General features: G+C 45.2%; 1 protein-coding gene across 7 annotated transcripts in view; it reads left to right on the top strand.

The window, feature by feature from the left end:
* Positions 1-20,469, top strand: part of LOC139230043 (synaptotagmin-1-like) — a 383,490-nt gene that overhangs the window by 114,707 nt on the left and 248,314 nt on the right. For 4 of the 7 annotated variants that reach the window (XM_070861801.1, XM_070861807.1, XM_070861800.1 and 1 more), the window contains one exon: positions 19,038-19,154. The exons of the other annotated variants lie outside the window; for them this stretch is intronic. The gene's annotated coding sequence lies outside the window, so the exon portion shown is untranslated. The remainder of the gene's footprint in view (positions 1-19,037; positions 19,155-20,469) is intronic. 7 annotated transcript variants of the gene reach the window in all.

The raw sequence follows: 20,469 nt of genomic DNA, 5'->3' as shown, positions 1-20,469 counted from the left end.
TCAATGGAATGTTGGAAAATGACTGTCAATGCATCCGCTATTTCCAAGGCCACCTCCTTAAGTACTCTGGGATGCAGTCCATCAGGCCCTGGGGATTTATCGGCCTTCAATCCCATCAATTTCCCCAACACAATTTCCCGACTAATAAAGATTTCCCTCAGTTCCTCCTCCTTACTAGACCCTCTGACCCCTTTTATATCCGGAAGGTTGTTTGTGTCCTCCTTAGTGAATACTGAACCAAAGTACTTGTTCAATTGGTCTGCCATTTCTTTGTTCCCCGTTATGACTTCCCCTGATTCTGACTGCAGGGGACCTACGTTTGTCTTTACTAACCTTTTTCTCTTTACATACCTATAGAAACTTTTGCAATCCGCCTTAATGTTCCCTGCAAGCTTCTTCTCGTACTCCATTTTCCCTGCCCTAATCAAACCCTTTGTCCTCCTCCGCTGAGTTCTAAATTTCTCCCAATCCCCAGGTTCGCTGCTATTTCTGGCCAATTTGTATGCCACTTCCTTGGCTTTAATACTATCCCTGATTTCCCTTGATAGCCACGGTTGAGCCACCTTCCCTTTTTTATTTTTACGCCAGACAGGAATGTACAATTGTTGTAATTCATCCATGCGGTCTCTAAATGTCTTCCATTGCCCATCCACAGTCAACCCCTTAAGTATCATTCGCCAATCTATCTTAGCCAATTCCCGCCTCATACCTTCAAAGTTACCCTTCTTTAAGTTCTGGACCATGGTCTCTGAATTAACTGTTTCATTCTCCATCCTAATGCAGAATTCCACCATATTATGGTCACTCTTCCCCAAGGGGCCTCGCACAATGAGATTGTTAATTAATCCTCTCTCATTACACAACACCCAGTCTAAGATGGCCTCCCCCCTAGTTGGTTCCTCGACATATTGGTCTAGAAAACCATCCCTTATGCACTCCAGGAAATCCTCCTCCACCGTATTGCTTCCAGTTTGGCTAGCCCAATCTATGTGCATATTAAAGTCACCCATTATAACTGCTGCACCTTTATTGCATGCACCCCTAATTTCCTGTTTGATGCCCTCCCATCATGACTCAGGCGAGTGTGCTACCCACTGAGCCACTGCTGACACTTAATTGAACAAAAAGAATGGCACGTGAAGGAAAAATGAAAAAAGAGGGTGGTGAGAAGGAGCGGGAACACGTGAGTGAATTGTAGAAGAGGGAAGGGAAAGAAGTAAAAACAAAGGCAAAGAATAAATTCTGAAAGAAAAAGAATGGAAATTGAAGCAACATGCAAACAAGGAAATAGAAGGAAAGTAAAGCGGTATTCGGGGAGCTTAATCAGGATGAGGAAAGAGGAAAACAGAAAACATTGAGGCAAAGTCCGCTTTCATAACAGAAGACTGCATGAAAATAAGTGCCTTACAGTGGAAGTTTAAAAAAATATATTTGGTGAGATTTGAGAACCATAAATGAATCTGTCCTTGAAGTTCACTTGTGTGAAGGCCACAGCACCATTCTGCTATAACCTCTTGACCCCACAGCTGAACAAACCCCCTCATAGAAGCACACAGTAGCAAGGCTGCCTTTGATTCTCAGAGCAGCCCTCGGGGACTCCAACACCCTTTCAAAATGGCTTTCTTCTTTGTTTTCTTTTAGAATGTCTTTCAGAATCGCATTGAGAACATGAGTTACTTTCAGCTGAAAAGGGCTTTTTTTTAATTCAATACTATCTTCATCTTGTTTCTCAGGGCGGTGCAAGATAATGTTACCCTGTGTTGTAATAGAAAAAAAATGAGTGCGACTTTTAATAGAAGGCCCCAATTTGACCGCCCCCCTTCCCATTCCATTTCTCACATTCACTAACATGACTGAAAATTCTTTTGGCTGGATTTTCGGGTTTGATGATAATAACGGCGGGGCGGTAAAATTTGCGCCCGGGAACAGTTTGCGGCTCAGCAAGTAACATTGGGCAGCTGGGCCCTGAGTCAGGGGGCGCAGCGCTGAGGGAGGCGTTGTACACCTCTCTTGGGCGTTAGCATGGGAAAATCCCGAGCTAAAGAGCTGGGCCGGGAGCGCTCCCAGAGGAAAAAAAAACCCACAAAACCATTCCCAAAACATTGCCCATTCCACCACAACATAAGTCGCAAAAAATATTAAAAGATAAAACAATCACACTTACCTTAGGAGTCCATTCCTTACCTCTCTGCAGTCGGTAGCAGTGGAATGCCTGATTTCCCAGGTGCTCACAGAGAAGCACGCTGCAGGGTGAACAGGTCATGCAATCGTCAAAACTCGCGCCGGTGTCGCAACCAGGGGCATTGCACACCGGCACAGCTCTTCCAGGCGGTGCTGCTGCGCCGCAAAACCGGACCTGAGGATCCCTGCGGGGCGCTGGAGGCTGACCGCCCGCCCAGAAGACCTCACCACGCCATTGCCACCACTCTGGGGGGCGAAAAACGGAGAGCATAAGACCCGAAAATCCGCCCCAAGAAGTGAGAGGCTCCTACTTGCAGGGACTTTTAGCAGCCTGTGGCCATTGAATCCCACCATCAGAACTGAGAAGGATCTGCCTCAAGGAACCCACAACGAATTGCACCCATTAAATGATACCATATGAGCTGAGAGGCCTCTGCCTGCAGGCCCCCACAGCAGGTTGCAACCATTGAATCTCACCAACAGACCTTGGATGCTTGCACGTCAGGGGACCGTCACCAGCCTGGAGGTGCCTCTGAGTCAGAAGGTCGTGGGTTCAAGTCCCACGCCAGAATCTTGAGCACAAAAATATCTAGGCTGACACTCCTAGTGGCAGGCTGTTATCAGGGGCAAGAACATTTTATCTATGTTGACAACTAAAGTGAACTACAGCCAATTACAGCCAGCGCTGGCTGCACTGATGGAGATACCGTCTTTCGGGTGAAACGTTAATCCGAGGCCTCATCTGCCCTCACAGATGGACATAAAAGATCCCACTACTTTGAAGAAGAACAGGGGAATTCCCCCAGTGTCCTGGTCAATATTTATCTCTCAGCCAAATCACCAAAATAGATGATCTGGACATTATCACATTGCTGTTTGTAGGATCTTGCTGAGTGCCAATTGGCTGGCGCGTTTCCTACATTATAACAGTGACTATACTTTGAAAGTATTCAATTGGCTGTAAAGCGCTTTAGGATGTCGTGAAAGGCACTATATAAATGCAAATTCTCTTTATTTGCCAACAGAGGTGAGGGACTCCAGCCAGTGATCCTCACCAACACAGATAACAGACTGCCATCAGTTTATGTTATGAACAGCAGTACAGAAAAAGTGGCCATTCTCAATGTACTCCTCCAAACATGTGAATTAATAGAGAGCTTTAAGGAAGCGAATAAAGGCCTCGCAGCAAAGGGGGAATGTTTCAAGTAAATGAAGGTTGAATTGTGGTGCTGAGATTGGGCCAGGAGACAATAATGGGATTGGGAATGGGAGACATTAATGGAAGATAAGATTGAGAGACATTGGGATCGATGGCAGGATACAGCAATCCCATTACAGTTGTGAACCTGTGGAATTTTCTACCACAGAAAGTTGTTGAGGCCAGTTCGTTTGATATATTCAAAAGGGAGCTAGATGTGGCCCTAAAGGGATCAAGGGGTATGGAGAGAAGGCAGAAATGGGGTACTGAAGTTGCATGATTAGCCATGATCATATTGAATGGTGGTGCAGACTCGAAGGGCCGAATGGCCTGCTCCTGCACATATTTTCTATGTTTCTATGTTAATGGCAGATAGCAATGGGATTGTAGTGAGATATAGCTATGGGATAAAAAAAATGGGAAGGCACCAATGTTATTCCACTGCTGTCAAAAGAAACTGGATTGCCATTAAGAGGGCGTGGTATCTTCAAAAGATCTAGAACAATGGACCATTTATATTGTAGTGGAGGGTGATGGAGGATTGATGTTGCAGAGAGCAAATGGACTAGCAAGACTCCTGGCTACAAAAGCAAAATACTACGGATGCTGGAATCTGAAATAAAAACAGGAAATGCTGGAAATCTCAGCAGGTCAGGCAGCATCTGTGGAGAGAGAAACAGAGTTAATGTTTTGGGTCAGAACTGACGAATGTTCGAAATGAACAGATTCTTAAGGAGCGCTGAAAGGGGGAGGGGAGGAAAGAACAAAAGGAAAGGTCTGTGGATGGCAGGAGAGATTAAATGACAAAAGGGATGATGGGACGACTTGGGATGTTAATGGCAGAAGTTAGAAAAAGATTAGTCTTCATTTATCATTTTCATTCATCATAGGCAGTCCTTCGGAATCGAGAAAGACTTGCTTCCACTCTTAAAATGAGTCCTTAGGTGGCTGAACAGTCCAATACGAGAACCACAGTCCCTGTCACAGGTGGGACAGATAGTCGTTGAGGGAAAGGGAGGGTGGGACTGGTTTGCCGCACGCTGCCTGCGCTTGATTTCTGCATGCTCTCGGCGACGAGACTCGAGGTGCTCAGCGCCCTCCCGGATGCACTTCCTCCACTTAGGGCGATCTTTGCCCAAGGACTCCCAGGTGTCAGAGGGGATGTTGCACTTTATCAGGGAAACTTTGAGGGTGTCCCTGTAGCGGTATGAATGGCAGAACAATTACCAGTTGCCATGGGAAACAGAGAGACAAAATTACGTAAGATCGGGGCGAGGGAAGGGAAAGGGAGCCAAATATGAGCAGAGATTACGGTCTGAAATTGTTGAACTCGATGTTGAGTCCAGAAGGCAGTAAAGTGCCTAAACGACAGATGAGCTGCTGTTCCTCGAGCTTGCGTTGAGCTTCATTGGAACAGTGTAGGAGGCTGTGTTGGAACCTGGCTATCTCAGTATGCTGTTACTCATCCATCCACCCCAAGCTATGTGGTTATGCACTGCTGCCATTGAGATGGTATTTTTATCATTTACTGCCAATGGCAAGTTAAGCCACCAAATGGGAAAAAAAAGACGTTTCTCGTTTAAGTAACTTAGCCAGCAGGAAGCAAAGCTCTCGACTATGTTCATAACATTAAAGAGAATGGCATCCTCACTGGAGATCAAGCAAGACAAGGTTTTCAGCACAGGAAATCAGGTTGTGGAGAAGATGGGCCTCTAGCATTCAACGCCGGAGCCTGTAGAGCTGGTTGGGAAACGGTGTCTCACACAGCTACCAGGGGAGCAGCTCCTTTTTGGATGCTCCAGTTACGCAGCAGAGGAAAAAACAGCAGTACTGTTTATTTTTAAACTATTCATCTTTTCAAGGGAGTTGAGAGCTCAGAGATTAATGGCAGCATTGATTCTGGTACGCGTCTCAAATTACAAAGCATGTTGGACAACACATGGCTAAACATTCATGTTCGACACGAGCTGACATTTCCCTTAACATTTGTTGCTAGTTTTGTTGCCAATTTTCTCCCCTCCCCTCTCCTGGAAATGTGGCATACCACCTGGGATGGGCACCCTCTATGGCCTCTCTGCTGGGCATTATTAAGTGGGTGTCGGCCATGACTCAGTGGGCAGCACTCTCTCGCCTCCGAGCCAGAAGTTTGTGGGTTCAAGTCCCCACTCCAGAGACTTGATCACAAATTCGAGGGCGACTCTCCCAGTGCCAGTACTGAGGGAGGTGCCATCTTTCAGATGAGATGTTAAACTGAGGTCCTATGTGCCCTCTCAGGTGGATGCAAAATATCCCATGGCACTATTTCGAAGAAGAGCAGGGAAGATCTTCCCGGTGTCCTGACAAATATTTATCCCTCACCCATCATTTTTTTTTAAAAATCGGATGATCTGGTCATTATCACAATGCTATTCGTGGGAGCTTGCTGTGCACAAACTGGCTGTCACGTTTCCCTACATTACAACAGTGTCTACACTTCAAAAGTACTTCATTGGCTGTAAAGCAGATTGGGACAACTTTGGATTATTAAAGGCGCGATAATAATGCAAGTCTTTTTATTCCTTGCGTGCGAGCCTTGGCAGCAGGTTTTGGCAGACCATTCAATTGCATCCCAGATGATGTCAGTCCCTGTCCTCATCTGATGTCCATATGAAGACAAGATTTGCAGCACACTATTGTATATGTAAGCACTCTGTTAATGACTCCACGAGGCAGGGTATGGCACTTGAACTGTACAGACTGTAGTCCTTTATTGCAGCTCCTAGAGTGAGAACACCAAGAGGTGACTCCCCTTTATACTGGGTTACCTGCAGTGTACAGGTGACCCTTTGGTCTCCAGCAGCAGCACCCTCTGATGTACAGGTATGGTATATACAGGGTGAAGGTACATACAGGTCTCGTGTTACAGTACATCATTGACGTGCATATATAACACACACGAAATCGGATTGCGGAGGAGTCGGGTCTCTATCATTAAATGTCGGAGTCTGTAGAGCAGGCTAGGACGTGGTGTCTCACAGAGATATCAGGTAAGCAGCTCCTGCTTGGATGCTCCAGCTACCAGCAACAACAACAACAACAACTTGTATTTATATAGCATCTTTTTTGTAGTAAAACGTCCCAAGGCACTTCACAGGAGTATTTTAAGACAAAACAAATACATTTGACACCGAGCCACATAAGAAATTACGGCAGGTGACCAAAAGCTTGGTCAAAGAGATAGGTTTTAAGGAGCATCTTAAAGAAGGAAAGAGAAGTAGAATGGTGGAGAGGTTTAGGGAGGGAGCTTGGGGCGTAAGTTGCTGAAGACACAGCCACCAATGGCTGAGCAGGGATGCTCAAGAGGGCAAAATTAGAGGAACGCAGACATCTCGGGGGGTTGTGGGGCTGGAGGAGATTACAGAGATAGGGAGAGGCGAGGGCCATGGAGGGATTTGTAAACAAGGATGAGAATTTTGAAATCGAGGCGTTGCTTAACCAGGAGCCAATGTAGGTCAGCGAGCACAGGGGGTGATGGGTGAGCGGGACTTGGTGTGAGTTAGGACACGGGCTGCCGAGTTTTGGATAACTTCAAGTTTACATAGGGTAGAATGTGGGAGGCCAGCAGGAGTGCGTTGGAGTAGTCAAGTCTAGAGGTAACAAAGGCATGGATAATGAACTATTCATCATTTGGAGGAAGTTGATAACTGACAAGAATTTCACCAGCGGTCAGTGGATAATGATCAGGAACACGAACCCTTGGCCAGTTTGCTCCTCCTTAGTTGTAGTCTGCCTATTGCTGCCCTTGCTGACTCAGCTCAGACTGGAGATTGAAACGTGGACTGTCCCGGTCTGTATAGCTCAGATACTTGCTGGATAAACTTGCTGAACCATCAGAGGATCCTCCCTAACCATTTTTAACCAAACACTGTGTGTGATCACTTACCTACGGCTATATGTGTGATAAATATTCTATAGCTAAACAGACGCATTAATTCATGATGTAATTATGAACACCCAGATTATCTATAACTAGAATGCGCTGCCTAAAAGGGTGGTGGAAGCAGCTTCAATAGTAACTTTCAATTAGGAATTGTATGTATACTTGAAAGGAATAATTTGCAAGCCTATGGACAAAGAGCGGGGGAGTGGAACTAATTGGATAGCTCTTTCAAAGAGCCGGCACAAGCACGATGGGCTGAATCACTTTTTTTTGCTGTAAGATTCCATGATTCTGGTCTAAGGACAGTATCTGAATCTGAGGCATCCAGAGAGACACCAGCTCTGCCACCAGCATCAGTACAGGGAAGTGTGTCCTGTTATGAAGGACAACACGATCTGCACCTCAAGGAGAGCAATGGTTCCATGCTCAGCAGAGCTAGCAGATGCTTTCTTAGAAGCTGAAAGCAGCAAAGGCGACTTGAACAGGATCAAACCCAAACTTCGAGGGAAAGAAGTAAAAGATCAGAATAATTGGCACCAAGATTTATGTCGGGATTTTTTACTTTACATACAACCAGCACTGCAGTAACTCGCCAAGGCTTCTTCGACAGCACCTCCCAAACCCACCTAGAAGGACAAGGGTAGCGGATACATGGGAACAGCATCACCTGCAAATTCCCCTTCCTGACTTGAAAATATATTGTCTGTCCCTTCATCGTCGCTGGGTCAAAATCCTGGAACTCCCTCCCCAACAGCACTGTGGGAGCACCTTCACCACACGGACTGCAGTGGTTCAAGAAGGCGGCTCACCACCACCTTCTCAAGGGGCAATTAGAGATGGGCAATAAATGCCAGCCTTGCCAGCGACGCCCACATCCCATGAATGAATAAAAAAAGCTTATTGACGAACTGCTAGTTTTAGTGATATGTATATATATATATATATGACATTGCATTGTAGTTACTGACACATATATATCCATCTGTGCCCAGTCCATTACATCAAACATACAAGGATACCCAGCCATTGTGGTTGCCTGGTGCTCCACGTCTCGAGGGATGACTTTGGAATTCCTTATTAACAATACAGCTATGACACCCTGAATGCAGTAGGACATAGCATGTGAGTCTGTGGCAAAGAAATTCATAGCTTTCGCTGATACAGGTCAAACAGTCGCAGTCGCAGAATGTGACCTGAGACCCTGCTGCTCCATTAATGCCAAGTGGTTGGTTTTGAACCTAGAAGTTGTCATAAAAATACAATGTCTTTTTTCTTTAGGGTCTTCCTTTTTGTCAGCTATGGCTCAGTAGATAGCACTCTCTCCCGCCACTAGGCCAGAAGATTGTGGGTTCAAGTCCGCACTCACGAGACTTGAGCACAAAAATCTAGGCTAACACTCCCAGTTCAGTGCTGAGGGAATGCTGCACTGTCGGAGGTTCCATCTTTCAGATGAGACGTTAAACCGAGGTCCCGTCTTCCCGCTCAGGTGGGCGTAAAAGATTCCATGGCACTATTTTGAAAAAGGGCAGGGGTGTTCTCCCCATGTCCTGACCATAATTTATCCCTCAACCAACATCATTAAAAAACACATTATCTGGTCATTATCACGTTGCTATTTGTGAGACCTTGCTGTGCACAAATTGCCCATGTTTCCTGCATTACAATAGTTACTACATTTGAAAAGTACTTCATTGGTTGTAAAGCACTTTGGGAGGTCCTAATTTTGTGAAAGGCTCTATATAAATGCAACTCTTTATTTCTTGCTTTCTTTCTCCCTTTTTTCTCCCTCCCTTCCTCTCTCCCAAATCTCCACTTTGATTATGCTTTTTTCCTTTTTCCAATTCCATTTCCCTTGTGTTCAGAGTCCATTTGTTCCTCACTGCCCTGTACTGCAGTCTGCAGCACTGCCTTGTAGGTAATGAGTGGCTATAGAAAATGTAACTTGTTGCTCTAATCTCTACAAGATGGCCAGATAGTCAAAGTCTCCGTTACAAACACGGTCATACAATCTGTGTAAGTGAGACGTTGCCTCATACCACAACACTGTCCTTGTACCATAGCATTACGGTAACGTAATAGTGTTTTAAATAATGAAAAATAAAATGACGTGTGCTTCTGGCATATTGTCCTTTCACCTCAAGGACCTTTTGTCTCCTATGGCTGTTTCCTTAGCAACATGATCCTACTGCATAAAACAATGCATAATCCAGCAATAAAAAAAACCCTAAATATTATCGAATTATCGAATAATAGAATGTTACAGCATGCAAACATGCCATTTGGCCCATCTAATTCGTACTGATGTTTTCTCCACATTTACCACCTAGCCCAATCCCACACTGGTGCTTGTCCTCCCTGCCCCCCACCCTGCGCCCCCCCCTATAGCCTTAACATGCCTATCAGAAATATCTCAAAGCACTTTACATATTTTTGTAGTGCAGTAACTGTTATGAAGCGGGCGATGCAACAGCCATATTGCACACAAGGAGATACCACACACACAATAAGATGAACCAACAGTTAATCTGTGTTTTTATTAATCAGTTTTTCTTCCCCATTACAACTATTACAATGAGTTGCGGGAGCCCTCTTGCTGATGCTGGTTGAAGAATGAATGATGGCCATCACACTGGGAGTATCCCCTTTTCTTCTACGAAATGTACCAAGGGGTCCTTACTGGAACAGGCAGAGGAGCCTTAGTTTCACATCTTATCTAAGAGATGAACCCAGGGTCCACTGCACTGGGGTGTCAGCCTAGATCTTTTTGGAACAGAGAAAGCTGAGGGGAGATTTAATTGAGGTGTATAAAATTATGAGTGGATTGGAGGGAATTATTTTCCCTTAACAGAGAGGTCAATAACTAGGGGGCATAGATTTAAAGTAATTGGTATAAGGATTAGAGGGGAGTTGAGGAGAACTTTTTTCACCCAGAACTGGAACTCACTGCTTGAAAGGGTGGTAGAGGCAGAAACCCTCACCACATTTAAAAAGAACTTGGATATGCACTTGGAAGTGCCGTAACCTATAGGGCTACGGACCGAGAGCTGGAAAGTGGGATTAGGCTCACACGATGGGCTGAATGGCCTCATAAGTTTCTGTGATTAGTTGCTCATTGCCTTGGAGTGGGGCTTGAACCCACATTCCTCTGATTCACAGGAAAACTTTATACCAGCTGAGTCAAGGTGAGACTATATCTCTCAGTGAGAAAAGAAACATTGGCCAAGATCTTGCTGGAGCGGGAGATCGTGCCGCTTGCCCTATTAGTTAGACTTTTCCCCTCAGCCTTCAGCTCGAAAAACTTTCCCTCGTAAGTTGCTGATAACGAGGGCAACAAGGCATCTGTGACCTCAGTGAACAACGGGACCAACATGGCATCTCCTTAACCAATGAGCTTTACAGTTTGAGAAAGAAACAGAGGAACGACAGAATTCGAGTCAAATAACAGAAAGATAATAGAGAGAAAGAATGGCCACCTTCTATGCCAAAATTTCTATGATTTTTTTTGAAAGAAATATTTGATTAAGAGAGATAGAAAAAAAGAGACAAAAAGAAAAAGTAAGAAAAAAATTTAAAACATTTTACATTTTTCATTTTTAAAAGTCTCAAAACAACAATTTACTACCTGTAGGGATGAGACCACACACTTTCAATTGTTCATTTTCTGGGCCGGAGAGGTTGAGTGGCATTGCAGGAACATAAATGTCCTCATTAAAAAGGTGAGCACTAGCCCGAGCTTTCTGCGTCGAGTTTTATTAGAATTTACTACGCAAATGCAGCAATTTCTTAAACTCACGGGGAAGTCGAGGGCGAGTTGTCGTTTTTGTGAGGCTGTCAGCGGAGTGGCAGAAATCTTCCAGCAACTTGTGGCGATTCGCAATTCACGGCGTATCGCTTCCACGCCACAAGTTGCTGGACGATTGATAATGACGAGCGCTGTTATTTTGGCAGATCAATCTGGGCTGTTTGGTCAATAGTGGCGGATCAAGCAGGAAGGGCCCTCTTGGGTTAGTATCCTGTTCAGTTGCAATGTCAAGGTGACGTTCGGGAGCTCTGTCCTATACCTGGCCCTGGCTCTACCCAAGCATGAAGAGGTGGATGCTCCAACGCTCCCTCAGCAATGCTGGGAGCTCTACTCTTGCAGTATTGTGTGTGGGCTGACAGTTTTGGGTGCTGCCATTGGGCCTAAAGACGGTCATCTCTCATCCTAATGAGCATGAAGTTCACAAAATGTCGATGTATTCTGCAGCCCCCTCGTGGGTTCGGTCAACACCACGCCTCCTTGGTGATCATCCAGCCTTGTTAAAAGCTGACGTCTTTGTGTTTGTCTAGAGACCCCTAGGGTATGGAGCTAAGAGCTGGACAAGAGCAGTTTATCAATAAAAGCTTTATAGAAATTACTCCAGTGACCTTAACCACCCGTTCAGAGTGGTGGGCTATACCATTTCAAAGCATCAGTTGGGGTGGGCTGATGAGGAGGGGGCAGGTTGCCAGCTATCGAACATCACCTTATTCCCTTAAAAGACCAATTTCAGAATATTATTAGAGCAAGTAAATTAAATTTGTTTTTCCACTTGCACCCTCCTAGTTGATAGAAAGAAAGAACTGCCTCTAACGACCTCAGGACACTTTACAGACAATGAAGAACTTTTGAAGTGTAGTTGCTGTCGTAATGTAGGAAATGCGGCAGTCAATTTGCATACAGCAAGCTCCCACACACAGCAGTGTGAGAAGGACAGGGGCGGATTAAACATGGGGCGAATGGAGCTGCAGCCCCAGGCCCACCAAAGAACATAGGCCCACCAAATAAATGTCGGAAAAAAAATATAAGGCCTCCCAAATAGGCTGAATAGAATATATACCTACTTGATACAGAATATATGCTTTCATTGTTGAATATATTGGCCTATGTTTTCATACTCAGAATCAGAATCATATACGGAATGTAGTAAACATGATCAAACATAACTATTGGTCCATTTGGATCGGTTTTCCCCAGGCCCTTAATCCGGCCCTGGATAAGGACGACGTAATCTGTTTTAGTGATGTTGGTTGAGGGACAAATATTGGCCCGCCCCGACCTGTGTGAGAACACCACCGCAGGTCGGGGATATAAATAGAGCTGGACCGCCGGGCCCTGGAACATCGTGGGCGAAGGTGCGGCGAATGAGGGTACGGGGCCCAGAAGAGCTGAGGGCCCAGGGGCAGCACGAGACCAGCCCACACTGCGATATGTGTACGCACTAGGTCCGTGCAGCAGAGCAGGTCTCCAGTCGTCCTGGTTCAAACCTTGCCACTAGATAAAGGCCTAGCTCCGTCAAGCCCGTGTGATGGCTGGTGTGCAACGGTCACCACACGTTAAAAAAATCCACGCACAGGCATCTTCCACCCCCTCAATTGGAGTTCAGAACTGAAACATCGGGTCCTTCATTGAAACATCCGTGAACTCATGTGGAAGCAAGTCATCCTCGTTCGAGGGACCGCCTGTGGAAGCAGTACTTCATTGATGATTGACCAGGACACTGTGGGAAAACTCTCCCTGCTCTTCTTCGAAATAGTGGCCATGGGATCTACAAGCCCACCCTCAATTGAAATAGAAAGTGTGATGGCAATACCCAAAGGGAGGAGAGAACCAGCGGAGCAAGCAAATGTGCAGCGGCAGAAGTGGAAATTCAAAAAAAAATCTAAATGATAGCAAAGGGATGTACTTCAGAATCACCAAATCACACAGCACAGAAGGAGACTATTCAGGCCATCGTTCCTGTGCCTGTGCTGGCTCCTGGGAAAATTAGTCCCAGTGTCCTGCTTTTTCCCTATAGTTTCCCACATTACAACAGTAACTACACTTCATTGGCTGTAAAGCGAAAGGCGCTATATAAATGCAAGTCTTTCATAGCTCTGAAAATGTTTCCTTTTCAAGGATTTATCCAATCTCTTACTATTGAATCTGCTTCCACCGTGCATTCCAGATCACAACAATCGCTGCGTAAAAAAACATTCTTCTCATCTCTCCCTCTGGTTCTTTTCTGAAGATCTTAAAGGGGAAGGTTTAATGAGTTTGATTTTTTTTGTTGCCCTCCAACATCCATCTCGACAACTTTGGGTGAAGCTCTTTAACCTTTGCACTCGGTCAGACACTCCATCACTTCTGCCTTCAGAAAGGCTGCACAGCGAGAGATGCTGGAAAACTGTCTCACTTCTCAATATCTGTTCACACGAACAGAGCCATTAACTTCACAGAGATCCCGTTCACCTGAACCAAGAGTATTAACTTTGTCATATTTAGCAGCTGGTGAGGCTGACCTCCTTCAGTCTTCAGACGGGTAATGGTAATCTGTCAATCAACGGGACAATGCCCTTCTTATCATATTCAGAAGATAGGGTGCCGAAATGATACTTTAGCACTTAAAAGGGGGGGTTTCATGTTATCTGCACAATGGACCATTTTTATCTCACTCCCCTCAGATCTCTGAGAAACCAGAGATGGAAGAGATTTAGCGAAATAACAGGTATTGTCCGCTGCCGTGGCTTCTGCCTGAACCTGATTAATCTAGCCTTTCACACAGTTTGGGAGAACGAGGAGAATGGAGGGTCAGTTTACAGCAGGTGGGCCATCGATAGCACCAGTCCACTTTGCAGTTCAACAGTTGGGAGATCAATAACAAGCCGCACGAAGGGAAGCTCCCTACTTCTCATTCAAGGGTAATTTCAATTTTGCTCACAGCTTTTATATTTCCCTGAATGTCAGATCTGATTTTGCTGAGAATTGACTCCGATGCGACTCAAACTGGGAACCAAGTAAAAGCCCACAAAAGACTTGATAACGGATCTCGGCGCTAACTTGTCAGAATTGAAAGGGATAAACGGAGTATTTAGCAATCTGTTGCCCAGCCCTAAAGAAGGACAATACATAACTGCAACTATTTTTGTAGAAAACAGTTAAATCAAAAGCCCCTGATTAAAGGGGAGATGGGGGGGGGGGGAACACACCAAGGACTTTCAAACACTGCAAGGTGAAGGGGAACTTGTGACAATTCGTGCTGGGGTGTAACAATATGTTAAGGTTTAGATTAAAAATCTCCTCTCTCTTTGATGGGGAATGGTTAGATTCTGCCCTTTCATCAAGAATCTCAACCAGAATTAGAAGGTGAAGGCCTCCTCTCTCATGCCTGTTTAGACAGAAAGAAAGACTTGCATTTATATAGCGCCTTTCACGCCACTGGACGTCTCAAAGCGCTTTAGAGCCAATGAAGTACTTTTGGAGAGTGGTCACTGTTGTAATGTGGGAAACGGGGCAGCCAATTCGCGCACAGCAAGCTCCCACACACAGCAATGTAATAATAACAAGATAATCTGTTTTTAGGTACTAATTGAGGGAGAAATATTGGCCGAGACACCGGGAATAACTCCCCTGCTCTTCTTCAAAATAGTGCCACGCGATCGTTTACATCCACCTGAGGGGGAAGGCGGGGGTCTCGGTTTAACGTCTCATCCGAAAGGTACCTCCGACAGTGCAGCACTCCCTCAGTAATGCACTGGAGTGTCAACTTTGATTTTGTGTTCAGGTTTATGGAGTGGCTTCTCAAGCTTCTGACTCAGAGGCGAGAGTGCTACCCACTGAGCCACTAATGGCCATTCTTCAGGAAAAAGTGAGTGTCAGCAAGCTATTTGACTGTAGAGGGCATCACAGCTGAGCCTGATCCTCACCTTATCCCAACATCCACATTCTTGCATTTTCCAGCAAAGATTGCTGAATAGCGATGAGAGAATCTTGGCTGGTTTGCCATCCTAACTGACATTTGCTAACTCAACGCAGACCAGGCCCCTCGTGATCTGCTCAGCTCAGTATAAAAGCAGGGATGTCTTGCTGCAACTGTACGGGATATTGGTGAGACCACACCTAGAATACTGCGTACAGTTTTGGTCTCCTTATTTAAGGAGGGGGATATACTTGCATCGGAGGCAGTTCAGAGATGGTTCACTAGGTTGATTCCTGAGATAAAGGGGTTGACTTATGAGGAAAGGTTGAGCAGGTTGGGCCTATATTCATTGGAGTTTAGAATAATGAGAGTGATCTTATTGAAACACATTGAAACCGGCAGGCTCGAGGGACCTTATGGCCTACTCCTGCTCCTATTTCTTATGTTATGTTTTTTTTTTTCTTATGTTATACTGAGGGGGCTAGACAAGATGAGGAGGGTTGTAAATCTGTGGAATTCTCTGCCCCAGAAAGCTGTGGAGGCTGGGTCATTGAATATATTTAAGGTGGAGTTAGACAGATTTTTGAGCGATCAGGGAATAAAGGGTTATGGGGAGCGGGCAGGGAAGTGGAGCTGAGCCCAAGATCAGATTAGCCATGATCTTATTAAATGGCGGAGCAGGTTCGAGGGGCCGAATGGCCGACTCCTGCTCCTATTTCTTATGTTCTGCACAGAATTGCAGTTACCCTCTATGCCACTAGAGCAGCCCATGTTATAATCAGACATGAACCGCAAGCAGTCAGTGCTGTCAGGGAGGTATGATGCAGAAATATTTCACACTTGTCACCTTGCAGTCACACTCCGACACACAGCTGCTCAATGCTTAGCCCTCATTGTTAGGATTTGTCACTTCTTTAAGCCTTGTGGTTAACGGTCACGTTGCTCTACCCCGAGATGTTATATTGAACAAGGGGATTATTATCACAAGGGGATATCGTTTGGTGTTTTGACAGCCCGCTATAAACTCTTGTCAAGGCACAGTTCATTTACAGAATACTGAATGGATAGCAGCCAATTTTCTCATAGTTGGACCATTATATGCTTCGGAGTAACTCACCCGCTCACTGCAGTACCTGGGGGGTGGCGGGGTAATCATCCCTCTCACTGCCATGCCTGGGGGCAACAGCTCATGGCAGTACTTGGGCTAATTCAGAGAATCCTAGAAGTTTATGGCATCAAAGTGCTGCCCAAAAAAGAGTTATCCAGTCTAATCCCAATTTCCAGCTCTTGGTCCGTAGCCTTGTAGATTCAAGAACGAAAGAAAGAAAGATTTGCATTTATATAGCGCCTTTCATGACCACTGGACATCTCGAAGAGCTTTACAGCCAATTAAATACTTTTGGAGTGCAGTCACTGTTGTAATGGGCATATCCAAGTACTTTTTGTGCAATGAGGGTTTCTGCCTCTACCACCCTTTCAGGCAGTGAGTTCCAGACCCCCACCACCCTCTGGGTGAAAAATATTCTCCTCAACTCCCCTCTAATCCTTCTACCAATTCTTCCACTCAGTCCACTACTTGCCGATAATTCTCCCACCTGGGGTAGCTCTTACTGTCACTGTGCTGTCTGGGAGTAACTCTCCCTCTCACTGCGACTCCCGGGGGTAATATATCCCTTCGCTGCAGTCCCTGAGCGTATTCGGCTGTCAGAAATTTTACATTACAGGATAATTGGGTTTATTCTCTTTGGGAAAGAGATGTTGAAGTGACCTAATTAACGTTTTAAAGATTAATAAAGGGGATTGGCAATGCTGACCGACACAAATAGTTCATTGTGGTGAAGAGTTCAAATAGCAGGGTCCTAAGTTAAAAATGGGAAGTTAGCAGTAAACAGGCAAACCGGGCAAAATCCGTTCACCCAAAGGGTACAAGAGTTACATTAAAGTCACCAGCGAAGCAGACAATATTAATGGGTTCTGGAGAAAGAAGAATTGAGGGATATGGTGCAAAGGTAGATTGGGCCTAAGGACCTCTCCCTGTTTGATGAGACGTTAAACCATCTGCCCTCTCAGGTGGACGTAAGCGATCCCACATCACAATTTTGGCCAATTGTGTATTGGTATCCTGGCCAATATTTATCCCTCAGCCAACATCACTGTCATTATCACATTGCTGTGTTGTTTCCTCCATTACAACAGTGACTACATTTCAAAAAGAATTCATTGGCATTAAAGCATTTTGGGACATCTTGAGATCATGAAAGGTGCTATATAAATGCAAGTCTTTCTTCCAGTTCCTATAAATTCCTATACTCTAACCCATTAAGCTCCTGAGATATAGGGAAGGTGGGGGAGGGTGCCATGTAATCTGGTGGGACAAGAAATATCACTCATACTTACTGTTCCGTGTGTGGAAAGGGATTCACTCAGTCATCCAACCTGCTGAAACATCAGCGAGTTCACATGTAACTGCAAGCTTTGGATTCTGCTATTATTGCTGCTGTTAGTCATCAAGGACTGAACGATGTTCATTCTGACAGTTGGGGTTTGTTTCTGCTGATGCTAAAAACCCCTATAACTGGGCTGGAGGTGAATATTCTGGATAATATTCTGGAGACGTTAAGCCAAGGCCCTGTCTGCTCTCTCAAATGGATGTAAAAGATCCCATGGCACTATTTCTAAGACGAGCAGGGGAGTTATCCCTGGTGTCCTGGGCCAATATTTATCCTTCAACCAACATACAAAAAAACAGATTGTCTGGTCATTATCACATTGCTGTGTGTGGGAGCTTGCTGTGCGCAAATTGTCTGCTGCGTTTTCCACATTACAACAGTGACTACACTCCAAAAGTACTTCATTGGCGGTAAGCGCTTTGAGACGCCCGGTGGTCGGGAAAGGCACCATATAAATGCAAGTCTTTCTTCTTTAAATGAATGTTTCTTATTCCATCTCTTGACTTCTTGCACATCAGTCGTGGGCGCGAGCAGCTCGCTACACGAAGCATTTCATGGATCAGCATCAGACACTTCCTGAAGCAAAGTTTCAATCAGGAAGCCGCCCCATAGTTATAACGGCAGCTGTTTCGGGCTCATAAATTCTGAAATGTGGTGAGGTATGACGAGGGGCCACAGAGAGCTAGCAATCCTCTCGGAGGTTCAGTGTTAAATTACTCCAGATAAAGGACAAAGACCCAGCAAAAACCTAGCACCAGCTTTACAAGCAGAAGTCAATTGCATGCCTGCCTGCCGAGAACTGGACAACATTCTGCAGGTTAGGGCCCGTGAGAAAGTGGCAAAGATTTGGAAGCTGACGCGCGTGCAGTTGCCCAGACAGTGCATCAGCAGCAAGACTGGACCACTTCGCTTGCCTGAGAATCTGTTTTAATTCCTCAGCCTGCCCTTTATTTCTGACCCTCGTGCATTTTATGTTACTGGTTTCATCTCCTACTGATCCACGAGTGAATAAACAAGAAATGTTTTGAAATTATTTTTTCATGGTATTTTCCTGAAGAAAGCACGGACAATGTGCTGACAATATGTTTTTTTTTCTCCTTTCAAAACAGAGTTTAAAGTCAGGTCGGATTGCGTGCAGTGCCCCTGGACATATGTGCTGATCACATCAGTTTTGATGATGATGACGACAGAAGTCTCAGGCCATAAAGAAAGAAAGACTTGCATTTATGTAGCACCTTTCCCGATCACCGGACGTGCCAAAGCGCTTTACAGCCAATGAAGTACTTTTTGAAGTGCAGTCACTGTTGTAATGTAGGAGACGCGGCAGCCATTTGTGCACAGCAAGCTCCCACACACAGCAATGTGATAATGACCAGTCCTTTTTAGCAATGTTGATTGAGGGATAGATTTTGGCCAGGACGGCGGGGAGAACTCCCTTGCTCTTCTTCGAAGTAATGCCATGTGATGTTTTACATCCACCTGAGAGAGCATTATCACATCGCTGTGTGTGGGAGCTTGCTGTGCGTAAATTGCCTGGGATGTCCTGAGATCGTAAGGCACTGTATGAATGGAAGTCTTTTTTCTTTGTACAGATTTGCGCTCAGAGTCCATCTCGTGGCCGATGTGTGAAGTGGATTCCTGTATTCTGATGATGATATGTTTGACATAAGAAAAAATCCAGTTCAAAAACGCTACACAACCAACATGTGGTACATAATTGATACTTGGTTATTTATTTTTCATGTAGAGGATATATAAGATGATTATGTCACTGTACACACCTGGTGCATTGGATTCAAGGTGATTCACCACTTCTTGTACACTTCATGTATAATCACTAACCTCCCACTATTAATTCTACAATTGATATTGCAAGGTTCATTGATTCCTGTGCTGAGAGGGCTGCCCTGTGAGGAGAGATTCAGTAGATTTGGCCTATACTCTTTGGAGTTTAGAAGAATGAGAGGTGATCTCATTGAATCTTATACGATTCTAAGGGGGATTGACAGGGTAGATGCAGGGAGGATGTTTCCCGGGCTGGAGTGTCTAGAACCAGGGGCCACAGTCTCAGCATAAAGGTTGGTCGTTTAACATAAGAACATACGAATTAGGAACAGGAGTAGGCCATCTAGCCCCTCGAGCCTGCTCCGCCATTCATGGTTGATCTGGCCGTGGACTCAGCTCCACTTACCCACCCTCTCCCCGTAACCCTTAATTCCCTTATTGGTTAAAAATCTATCTATCTGTGACTTGAATACATTCAATGAGCTAGCCTCAACTGCTTCCTTGGGCAGAGAATTCCACAGATTCACAACCCTCTGGGAGAAGAAATTCCTTCTCAACTCGGTTTTAAATTGGCTCCCCCATATTTTGAGGCTGTGCCCCCTAGTTCTAGTCTCCCCGACCAGTGGAAACAAACTCTCTGCCTCTATCTTGTCTATCCCTTTCATGATTTTAAATGTTTCTATAAGATTACCCCTCATGCTTCTGAACTCCAACGAGTAAAGACCCAGTCTACTCAATTATCATCATAAGGTAACCCCCTCATCTCCAGAATCAGCCTAGTGAATCGTCTCTGTACCCCCTCCAAAGCCAGTATATCCTTCCTTAAGTAAGGTGACCAAAACTGCATGCAGTACTCCTGGTGCGGCCTTACCAATACCCTATACAGTTGCAGCAGGACCTCCCTGCTTTTGTACCCCATCCCTCTCGCAATGAAGGCCAACATTCCATTCGCCTTCCTGATTACCTGCTGCACCTGCAAACTAACTTTTTGGGATTCATACACAAGGACCCCCAGGTCCCTCTGCATCTCAGCATGTTGTAATTTCTCCCCATTCAAATAATATTCCCTTTTACTGTTTTTTTTCCCAAGGTGGATGACCTCACCATTCCATCTGCCAAACCTTAGCCCATTCGCTTAACCTATCCAAATCTCCTTGCAGCCTCTCTGTGTCCTCTACACAACCCGCTTTCCCACTAATCTTTGTGTCATCTGCAAATTTTGTTACGCTACACTCTGTC

This window comes from Pristiophorus japonicus, chromosome 19 (assembly GCF_044704955.1).
Source record: "Pristiophorus japonicus isolate sPriJap1 chromosome 19, sPriJap1.hap1, whole genome shotgun sequence".
NCBI lineage: Eukaryota > Metazoa > Chordata > Chondrichthyes > Pristiophoridae > Pristiophorus > Pristiophorus japonicus.
This window is presented reverse-complemented; position numbering and strand designations above follow the sequence as displayed.